The sequence below is a fragment of the Oncorhynchus gorbuscha genome, linkage group LG21 (genome assembly GCF_021184085.1).
Source record: "Oncorhynchus gorbuscha isolate QuinsamMale2020 ecotype Even-year linkage group LG21, OgorEven_v1.0, whole genome shotgun sequence".
Taxonomy (NCBI): Eukaryota; Metazoa; Chordata; class Actinopteri; order Salmoniformes; family Salmonidae; genus Oncorhynchus; species Oncorhynchus gorbuscha.
This window is the reverse complement of record NC_060193.1, coordinates 58,260,869-58,272,286: the sequence shown is the minus strand read 5'-3', so window position 1 is coordinate 58,272,286 and position 11,418 is coordinate 58,260,869.

The following is an 11,418-nucleotide window of genomic DNA, read 5'->3' as shown; positions in this document are numbered from 1 at the left end:
TTGTTAATATTGCCCCGTATTAATTACACCATCCCTGTTGTGTCTCTGGCTTGGTGTGTAGGTGTTTCAAAATGAAGGGCAAACACGGAACCAGATTCACCATGTCCTGCTGTGTCATGCATAACCTCAAACTTTACTGCTGAACTAGATGTGCAGCCTTTTATAAAGACGGAGGGTCTGTTCACTCTCTTATGTCTTCCCTACATCTGGACTATGGTTCATGATGATTCACTATTATATTTTAATATCATTTTCCAAAAACAGTCAATTCAATACAGGACTAGCTGTATATTAATAGTCCTTCTAGAGATTCTGCAGTGTCATGATTGGAAGAATTTGACCGATTTAGTACAATTCCTACCATTCTCAGGAGGTTGTCCATTTCCAAAGAGAACATTGTATTTTGCAACTGCAATAGACAACTCTGCCAATCATTCCAATGTTTTATTTTCTGCGGCAAAGCTTGGAGAGTCTTGTTGAGGGCAGCCTCCCTCTTTACAAAAAACAGTCAGCGACATTTAGTGAAACAATAGAAGACAAGAGAGGACACACTTCCCACACCGGCACACAATAATATAGACGAGGTGGCTGGAACACTCATCCTGCTGGAACACTCATCCTGCTGGGTGTGCTGGAACATTCATCCTGCTGTAACACTCATCCTGCTGAAACACGCATCCTGTTGAAACACTCATCCTGCTGGGTGCACTGGAACACTCATCCTGCTGGGTGCGCTGGAACACTCATCCTGCTGGATGCGCTGGAACACTCATCCTGCTGGATGCACTGGAACACTCATCCTGCTGGAACACTCATCCTGCTGGAACACTCATCCTGCTGGAACACTCATCCTGCTGGAACACTCATCCTGCTGGAACACTCATCCTGCTGGAACACTCATCCTGCTGGAACACTCATCCTGCTGGAACACTCATCCTGCTGGAACACTCATCCTGCTGGGTGCGCTGGAACACTCATCCTGCTGGGTAGGCTGGAACACTCATCCTGTTGGGTGCGCTGGAACATTCATCCTGCAGGAACACTCATCCTGCTGGGTGCGCTGGAACACTCATCCTGCTGGGTGCGCTGGAACATTCATCCTGCTGGAACACATCCTGCTGGGTGCGCTGGAACATTCATCTTGCTGGAACACTCATCCTGCTGGGTGTGCTGGAACATTTATCCTGCTGGAACACTCATCCTGCTGGGTGAGCTGGAACATTCATCCTGCTGGGTGCGCTGGAACACTCATCCTGCTGGGTGAGCTGGAACATTCATCCTGTGCTGGAACATTCATCCTGCTGGGAGTGCTGGAACATTCATCCTGCTGGGAGTGCTGGAACATTCATCCTGCTGGGAGAGCTGGAACATTCATCCTGCTGGAACACTCATCCTGCTGGGTGAACTGGAACATTCATCCTACTGGTTTTAGGTGGGCTGGTATTTTTTCTGCAGGCATTTTGGTGGACGCCCTGGGCGGGCGGCGAATCCAGTTCCTCTTGCTGAGTGGTCAGCCTCTTGCTATGGAATGTGCTTAACAACGCCCAGGACAAAAGGAGCAGAGATGTTCTGTTCAGGAGAACCCTGTGACCTCAGAGAGAGGCCTCTTTAAAAGGTCCACAACTGTCACGTAAAGTTAGTCAGCCAGGTACTACACACACACACAATCATATACTGTATGCATGCACACACATTCACACACATGCACAAGAACACACACACATGCATACCACATGTACACAATCACATTATACGTGCGCGCACACACACACAGAGGAATGTGTGGGAATCCCCTCTGTCTACCTCCATAACCTGCATTTGTAGTTGGTGAAGGGCCAAGAACCCACCAGACCCAGGAGGATGACAGCTGCAGCTGAAACCTTAGTAGCAGTCAAATGAGTCTCGTTGAAGGATTTCACATAGCCACTGTTCTGTAACATAACTGTTGGAGAGTATGTGTGTGTGAGAACACGTTGTGTGTATACGTACGTGAGTGTGTGTGTGTGCATACGGCCGGTGGGTGTGTGTGGGTGCAGGCGTGGGTTCTGTGTGATACTGACTCACAATGCGGTCTGTGGAGACAACACTGCTACAGGCAGAGGAGGAATCACCCTGAAATGGAACTCACTGTTTCATAGGGCTGGTAGTAATAATGATAATAACAATAACAATAAATAATGTATTACTTTAATTGCAGCATAAATACTGATGTTATATGAAAAAGATATCCCTTTATTTGGATATTGGTAGTTTTACTGTCACTACTACTACTACTACTGTTACTACTACTACTACTACTGCTACTACTGTTACTTCTACTACTACTACTGTTACTGCTACTACTGCTACTACTACTGCCCCACCTCTTTAAGGAATACCTAGGATAGGATAAAGTAATCCTTCTCACCCCCCCCTTAAAAGATTTAGATGCACTATTGTAAAGTGGCTGCTCCACTTGATGTCATAAGGTGAACGCACCAATTTGTAAGTCGCTCTGGATAAGAGCGTCTGCTAAATGACTTAAATGTAATGTAAATGTACTACTACTACTGCTGCTACTACTACTACTGCTGCTACTACTACTGTTACTTCTACTACTACTGTTACTGCTACTACTACTACTGTTACTGCTACTACTACTACTGTTACTACTACTACTACTACTGTTACTGCTGCTACTACTACTGCTACTACTGCTACTACTACTACTACTGTTACTGCTGCTACTACTACTACTGTTACTACTACTACTACTGTTACTTCTACTACTACTGTTACTGCTACTACTACTGTTACTGCTGCTACTACTACTGCTACTACTGTTACTACTACTACTACTACTACTGTTACTGCTGCTACTACTGTTACTGCGGCTACTACTGTTACTGTTACTACTACTACTACTACTACTACTACTGTTACTGCTGCTACAACTACTGCTGCTACTACTACTGCTACTACTACTACTGCTACTACTACTACTACTACTACTACTGTTACTGCTGCTACTACTACTACTACTGTTACTGCTGCTGCTACTACTACTGCTGTTACTGCCTACTACTACTACTACTACTACTACTACTACTACTACTACTACTGTTACTGCTGCTACTACTACTGTTACTGCTGCTACAACTACTGCTGCTACTACTGCTACTACTACTACTACTGTTACTGCTGCTACTACTACTACTACTGTTACTGCTGCTACTACTACTACTACTGTTACTGCTGCTGCTACTACTACTACTACTACTACTACTACTACTACTACTGCTGCTGCTACTACTGTTACTGCTGCTACAACTACTGCTTACTGTGCTACTACTACTACTACTACTACTACTGTTACTGTTACTACTACTACTACTACTACTACTACTGTTACTGCTACTACTACTGCTACTACTACTACTGCTACTACTACTACTACTACTACTACTGTTACTGCTGCTACTACTACTACTACTGTTACTGCTGCTACTACTACTACTGCTGTTACTGCTGCTGCTACTACTACTGCTGTTACTGCTGCTGCTACTACTACTACTACTACTACTACTACTACTACTACTACTACTACTGTTACTGCTGCTGCTGCTACTACTGCTGCTACTACTGCTGCACTGCTACTACTACTACTACTGTTACTGCTACTACTACTACTACTGTTACTGCTGCTACTACTACTACTGCTGCTGTTACTGCTGCTACTACTACTGCTACTACTGTTACTGCTGCTACTACTACTACTACTGTTACTGCTGCTACAACTACTGCTGCTACTACTACTGCTACTACTACTACTACTACTACTACTACTGTTACTGCTGCTACTACTACTACTACTGTTACTGCTGCTACTACTACTGCTGTTACTGCTGCTACTACTACTGCTGTTACTGCTGCTACTACTGCTGTTACTGCTGCTACTACTACTACTACTACTACTACTACTACTACTACTACTACTACTACTACTACTGTTACTGCTGCTACTACTACTGCTACTACTGTTACTACTACTACTGCTGCTACTACTACTACTGTTACTGCTGCTACTACTACTGCTACTACTGTTACTACTGCTACTGCTGTTACTACTACTTCTGCTGTTACTACTACTACAACTGTTACTACTACTACTACTGTTACTACAACTGCTGTTACTTCTGCTACTACTGTTACTACTACTACAACAACTGCTGCTACTACTACTTCTACTACTGTTACTACTACTACAACTGCTACTAGTACTACTGCAAACACTAACTACCATGTAATAGATGGATAATAGAAGGTCACATTGAAAGATACATGACAAAACAATACAAGGACACATTTGAAATGTTTATTAATTCCCACGTGCTTTATACAACATATCTTAAGTTGGTATAGGATGGTTAGAACAGGATCTAAAGTAAGTGAGTGGTATTTGCTCTGTCATACCACATAAAGACCATGGGATGTATCTCTGCCTTGGGGAGCTGACCCTGAACAGCCTATTCAATCGCTCTTTGAAATGCATGCTTCTATGTATGAATGTGTGTATATGTATCTGTGAACATGTAGTGTGTGTGTGTGTGTGTTCTCAGAGGGAGAAAGAGAACACATGGGGTGTGTAGGTGTATACTGGCAAAGAACCACTCTCTTGACTCCTGGATTTTAAAAAAAAGCAGGAAATATTGGAGGTACTGCCTTTTGCCGTCTATAAGCACAATCAACATGATCAACTTGATGAAAATGAAATTGTAAATGAAACGTGCACAGAATTGTAACACTGCAAACCCTCCACAGCTGTGATGAAGTATCGTGCTGTACACAGCTGTGATGAAGTATCGTGCTGTACACAGCTGTGATGAAGTATCGTGCTGTACACAGCTGTGAAGTATCATGCTGTACACAGCTGTGAAGTATCGTGCTGTACACAGCTGTGAAGTATCGTGCTGTACACAGCTGTGAAGTATCGTGCTGTACACAGCTGTGAAGTATCGTGCTGTACACAGCTGTGAAGTATCGTGCTGTACACAGCTGTGAAGTATCGTGCTGTACACAGCTGTGATGAAGTATCGTGCTGTACACAGCTGTGAAGTATCGTGCTGTACACAGCTGTGATGAAGTATCGTGCTGTACACAGCTGTGAAGTATCGTGCTGTACACAGCTGTGATGAAGTATCGTGCTGTACACAGCTGTGATGAAGTATCGTGCTGTACACAGCTGTGATGAAGTATCGTGCTGTACACAGCTGTGAAGTATCGTGCTGTACACAGCTGTGAAGTATCGTGCTGTACACAGCTGTGAAGTATCGTGCTGCACAGCTGTGAAGTATCGTGCTGTACACAGCTGTGAAGTATCGTGCTGTACACAGCTGTGAAGTATCGTGCTGTACACAGCTGTGAAGTATCGTGCTGTACACAGCTGTGAAGTATCGTGCTGTACACAGCTGTGAAGTATCGTGCTGTACACAGCTGTGATGAAGTATCGTGCTGTACACAGCTGTGATGAAGTATCGTGCTGTACACAGCTGTGATGAAGTATCGTGCTGTACACAGCTGTGAAGTATCGTGCTGTACACAGCTGTGAAGTATCGTGCTGTACACAGCTGTGAAGTATCGTGCTGTACACAGCTGTGAAGTATCGTGCTGTACACAGCTGTGAAGTATCGTGCTGTACACAGCTGTGAAGTATCGTGCTGTACACAGCTGTGAAGTATCGTGCTGTACACAGCTGTGAAGTATGTGCTGTACACAGCTGTGAAGTATCGTGCTGTACACAGCTGTGAAGTATCAGCTGTACACAGCTGAAGTATCGTGCTGTACAGCTGCTGTGCTGTACACAGCTGTGAGTATCGTGCTGTACACAGCTGTGAAGTATCGTGCTGTACACAGCTGTGATGAAGTATCGTGCTGTACACAGCTGTGAAGTATCGTGCTGTACACAGCTGTGAAGTATCGTGCTGTACACAGCTGTGAAGTATCGTGCTGTACACAGCTGTGATGAAGTATCGTGCTGTACACAGCTGTGAAGTATCGTGCTGTACACAGCTGTGAAGTATCGTGCTGTACACAGCTGTGAAGTATCGTGCTGTACACAGCTGTGATGAAGTATCGTGCTGTACACAGCTGTGAAGTATCGTGCTGTACACAGCTGTGAAGTATCGTGCTGTACACAGCTGTGAAGTATCGTGCTGTACACAGCTGTGATGAAGTATCGTGCTGTACACAGCTGTGAAGTATCGTGCTGTACACAGCTGTGATGAAGTATCGTGCTGTACACAGCTGTGAAGTATCGTGCTGTACACAGCTGTGAAGTATCGTGCTGTACACAGCTGTGAAGTATCGTGCTGTACACAGCTGTGAAGTATCGTGCTGTACACAGCTGTGAAGTATCGTGCTGTACACAGCTGTGATGAAGTATCGTGCTGTACACAGCTGTGAAGTATCGTGCTGTACACAGCTGTGAAGTATCGTGCTGTACACAGCTGTGAAGTATCGTGCTGTACACAGCTGTGATGAAGTATCGTGCTGTACACAGCTGTGAAGTATCGTGCTGTACACAGCTGTGAAGTATCGTGCTGTACACAGCTGTGAAGTATCGTGCTGTACACAGCTGTGAAGTATCGTGCTGTACACAGCTGTGATGAAGTATCGTGCTGTACACAGCTGTGAAGTATCGTGCTGTACACAGCTGTGAAGTATCGTGCTGTACACAGCTGTGAAGTATCGTGCTGTACACGACAACAATGCAATTTAGTTCTGGTCTGAGCATTTCAGAAATAGGACGTCGAGGTTTTCCATCAAAAAGGTTGAGCCACAAAGATTCCCGATCGTCTTCAGATGTTTGCGCTGCTGTATTTGAAGAGAATTGTGTTGGACTCTCATATGAGTCTCCCTCCATCAGTAGTCTCAAGGCAGCACATACAGTGTGGAGCAAAAGGATTCATCTTTTCAAGACAATATCTTTGTTAGACAACAGCCTTGACGGCCAGACATCAATTGTACACAAAGAGATATGACTCCCGAAGCCATAGCAATGAAGGAGAAGTGTGAATGCACAAGGAGCAAGGAGGGTGTGTGTGTGCGTGTATGTATGAATACATAAAACACAAAGCAAGAGAGGCATATATTTAATGTGAACACACAAATCAGTGTCCCCCTCAAGCCTCGCTTCTGTTGAAGAGCACATGTTCTGAGCAGAGAAACATAGTCTTTGGATCAACAGGCATTATCAGAATTCGACTGACAACAAGTGACCATTTTGCCCAATGACAGTGTTTTGTTTGACAGATCCGGGGCTAATTTTCGGTTGCCAGGCAAAACGCTGCTAAAACGCTAAGAAGAAGACACCCTCATTTTCCGAAGCACCTGGTGAGGGGGCTGTGATCTTCATGGAGGGCTCCAGGCTAAGTCATGCCAGGGGTTGGTGTGACTGGCTCTTAACAGCATCAAGATGTGCCCTGGGTTGTCATACAGCTGAAGTCACAAAGTGTGTTTTGGAAGTTAAACAATGATACATTCAAAAAGTTATTGAAAGAGTACTTTTTTTGCAGTGACTGGTGGTGTTACACAATATGAGTGATCGACAATGAGTCATTTGAATAATATGTCTTGTTAGACATTGATCGGCATGGGTGATTCTAGCCTGCTGTCCTGCCTACACCTGTACATGTGTCGAACTTTGACTGATCCTACAACATTCAATGTTCAGCCTTAAAGCCCACTCATTTTAAGAGAAGAAGGAGAAGTGTCTTCAGTGAACAGAGGAGCAGGAGGGATGGAGAACATGGGGCCACTCTCAGACACACACACACACACAAAATCCCAGACGTGTTTCTAATTCACCAGTGTAGAAAGGGAGAGAGAGATGAAACCATTTAAGCCTTTGGATCAACACAACTATGAATAAATATAACCCACACCAATGTAACAGTGCCTACTGCTGTCCACACACACACACACACACACACACACACACACACACACACACAATTCCAAATCCCCCAAGGCATTTCTAAAATAGATGACAGAATCTTATCCAAGGACCAGTTTGAGATTAACTTCAGTGACAGAGAGAAAAATCAATTCTGCATTTAGGCCATGCAGTAAACATTTAGTATTCCAGCTCTTTTGTTTTACTCCATCTCTATCTATCTAGCAGTTGCTAGAATTGTATGGCAACGTACAGCAGGGAGGCTTGCTGAACAAGCTCGGAAGAATCTTGGCTACCCACGCACACATACACACACTTTCTGGCCAAGAGAAGAACTCGTGCTGAGCTGTGTTGTTGCCAGGGTAACGGATGAGGAACAGGCGTTCGGGCAGTGATGCTCTTGATCTGGAGGAGTTTCAGGAGGGCTCTTATTGGCCTCTCCACTGACAGCCACAATCCCCTGCTGCTACTGAGTGGCCCTGTCACAGGAAGTTAGAGAGGGGTCAGAGGGCAAATGCAACCTCCACCTCCTCCATGAAGTGGGAGAGCAAGAGAGAGAGGAATCACAGGGAGAGAGGGAGAAATAAAACATTGTGACAAAGAAGGAAAGGAACGAGAGAGCCCTTCCCCCAGGTTAACTCTCCTCTCAGAACCCGTAGTGCAGTTTCTCCTGTCTCTGTCTACCATGTTCCCCCAGGTTAACTCTCCTCTGTTCCAACAGGTGTCACGTTTCACCCCGTCAGGTAGCTGGCTTGGGTTTCCCATTACGTTTACGGGAATGTTCTGAGCCATACCGGGACACACTGGGATCAATGGGATTCCCCACATTCCTGGCATAGCCCCTGTGTCTTAACCTCACCCTGTCAGGTAGCTGGCTTGGGTTTCCCATAACGTTTGCAGGAATGCTCTGAGCCATACCAGGACACAATGGGATTCCCCACATTCCTGGCATAGCCCCTGTGTCTTAACCTCTTCTACTCTCATCCAACATGTTGACCCTATTGGAGAGGCAAGGGGGTCCTATTGTCACATGTAGCAGTTTACAACGTGTACTTCTCTATTCTGAAATCCCAAGACAGACGGGGTACATCAGACATGATGCCTCTATCATCACTTGGTCTCCTACTGATGGTCAATCATCTCAATCACAAATACAGTATGTCAATTCTCATTCTCTTAAAGGATTTAAACTTGTGCAAAACACTTCTCTCACATTAATAAACAGTGAAATACTGATACATTTCCACTCAAATTCTAGGTTACAGATGGCTAATTTCATATCTCACTATGACGTAGCACCTAGCCAGTTGGCTAGCTAGGCACTAAGTATACAACACAGTACAGCTGTTTGATCTTAATTTGATCACTATTTTGTTGCTGAGAATTATCCTGCCCTGCAGGAAATGCAAACATGTCGTGTATTCAAGGTTTAAAAAGGATTCTAAAGTTTGTCATGTCCACTTTAAAGTTGTCCTAACAAAAAAGGTATCAACCCCTACATAAAATGTCCATGAATAATAATCCATATAATAATTCACATTTCCAGTTGCTGCAGGATTCTTTTCCTGCTGTAGTAAACGGTCTCAAATTAAGATCCTACTACTGTAGGTATATTTCTCTATATCTATAACTTTAGCATAGCTTATTTCCCTGATACCCCTTATTTTATCTACTTGTTTATTCATTCACTTAACATGTGTAATAAGACTTTTATGTACTTAAGGACATCTTTACTCACCTGAAACCACAAGACATACTGGGTACATCAGACATGCTGCCTGTATCATCACTCGGTCTCCTTCAACTGATGGTCAATCATCTAAAACCCCTAAGACTGGTTTCCACTACTTACCATAGCCACAAAGTCAAAATTGGCAAAAAATTAAAGACCAAAATCATTTTTGGTTTTCACGATTTTTTACGAGATTAATTTAAGGTTATGCATAAGGTCAGCAGTGTGGTTAAGGTTAGGATTAACATTTCAATAAGAGAAATTGAAGAAATAGGATGGGTTTATGACTTTGTGGCTCTGGTAACTAGTGACGACCCCTAAACCTATTTGCTGGCCTAACGGTGCCTGACAAGGCAGTACTCAGTAATAACTACAAAACCATCTCATATATTAAAATACTAGTCTGCTTCACAGTACCATGTGAATGAGCCACATGTCCAAAGTTATTACCCCAAAATAATCATAATAAAAAGGGAGAGTCTATTATGTCTAATATTACTATTACAATCACTTAAATCACACAATCTCAATCTAGCATCAGATCATCTCATCCAAATAACCAGTGACGTAAAACTGAAGCCCCGGAGGAACTATTACTGCTATAAAAAGGGACAGACTACCGCATTTGGGGCCCAGCAGACTTCCTGAAATTCTACACATTTTACCATAGGGCAGAGACAAGAATATACTGTGTATCTTTTCGCTCTTCGTAATAATAATTTTTGGGGGTTGGGGGCCCGGGGCTTGTGCCCGGTTGGTAATCTGGCCATGTCCATAGTATAAAGAAAGATATATGTACTATTCATGTTTATGTAAGTTGTCAACAAGATGAATCACCAGATAACGCCGATCCAAAGCTTATGTTGGTCTGGTTGCCAGATTCTGGTTGCCAGATCCTGGTTGCCACTACAGCACCTGTTAATCTCTCTGCTAAGGCCAGCCTATTACCATTGCTTACAGCATCAGTTAGGAAACAGCCACGAGCCTGAGTGTGTCTGACTAATAACACGTTTCTTCCAGATTACTATTGAACACTTCCATCTGTGTTCCACTGGTGAGGATCATAAAGAAAGAAGGCACTTTTCCTACTAGCTAACAAATACTTAGAAGGAAAATGCACTTGATACGATTGTGATGTGTTGTTGTCTCACCTAGCCATTTTAAAGATTAACACACTCACTGTAAGTCGCTCTGGATAAGAGCCTCTGCTAAATGACTCAAATGTAAATGTGTTGTGCCAGAGTAGGTGAGAGAAGAGACACCATATACACTTGAAGTTTGCACTGCATTTCCATCCTCCAGGCTAACACACATTACTCAAGATGATTATCATGGGCTCTCCTAGTTGTTATGAGCAGGCTGAGTGGGGTAGGGTAGTACATTGAAATGCACGGGCAAGGATGTGTGGGTGTCCCTCTTCTCTCTCTCTCAATGTAATTATGCATCACACTGATTTAGAAGCATCCAGCCTGCTGCTAAGCGACAGTACATGCTAAATTATTATAGAGCATTGGCTTCCATCTTCTACCATTACCTTTGCACTTGTAGGCATTTAGGTGTTCAGTATCTACAAGAGCTGTCCTCATATTTCCCTTACATATTAGTCATTAACTAGCCTGGTTAAAGTCTGATTTAATCAGGATAGTAACTCACCATTTCACAGTTCAGTGTTGAGAACTAAACACCAGTACGGTTAGTGTTTCACATTAGGAGAAAGAGACTATTATTTTCTCCTAACATTGTGATAGCTGGT